Consider the following 659-nt stretch of genomic DNA (forward strand, 5'->3'; position numbering starts at 1 on the left):
TTTGAAATATCCAATAAATGTCGTTCCACTTCATGATTGTGTCCCACTTGTTGTTGATTCTTCACAAAAAATACAGTTTTATATCTTTATGTTTGAAGCCTGAAATGTGGCAAAAGGTCGCAAAGTTCAAGAGGGCCGAATACTTTCGCAAGGCACTGTACCTCGATCGGGTAGGGCTTAATATAGAATTTTGTAGTACACTGTAGAATACACTACACACTGTAGAATCCCTCTGTCATGTGTAGTACATACTATCTAATTTTGTGGTATACTGTAGAATACTATAACAAATACTACAGTATTATCCTACAAAAAACCTCTGTAGTAAATACTACAGTAATGTCTGCAAAAACACTACATTAGCTCTTTTAGTATTTGTCCAGTAGGTGTCCTCAAGGAGAAAGCCCCTACTTCTATGTCAAAGCTAATAAAGCAAAAACACTATAGTAAATAATACAGTACATAAATATAGTAATACTACAGTATACTATAGTATTTTTTCATGTGGTTGTGCCCACATTGTGCCAATGTTGTGCATAGCCTAAAAACTCATACCTCATTCTGAAAATTGAGTCCAGCTGGTATCTTAGCAGTAAAACAAACCAATACAGTTATATTCGATTGTATTTGACTGCAATTCTTGTTTATGTATATGTATA

General features: G+C 34.0%; 1 non-coding gene across 1 annotated transcript; it reads left to right on the plus strand.

Moving 5' to 3' along the window:
• Window positions 1-352: 352 nt before the first annotated feature.
• Window positions 353-409, plus strand: LOC116374263 (U7 small nuclear RNA). The gene has a single exon (XR_004210132.1). It is a non-coding gene; the product is annotated as a U7 small nuclear RNA (small nuclear RNA).
• The last annotated feature ends 250 nt before the right edge of the window (window positions 410-659 follow it).

This window comes from Oncorhynchus kisutch, linkage group LG5 (genome assembly GCF_002021735.2).
Source record: "Oncorhynchus kisutch isolate 150728-3 linkage group LG5, Okis_V2, whole genome shotgun sequence".
NCBI lineage: Eukaryota > Metazoa > Chordata > Actinopteri > Salmoniformes > Salmonidae > Oncorhynchus > Oncorhynchus kisutch.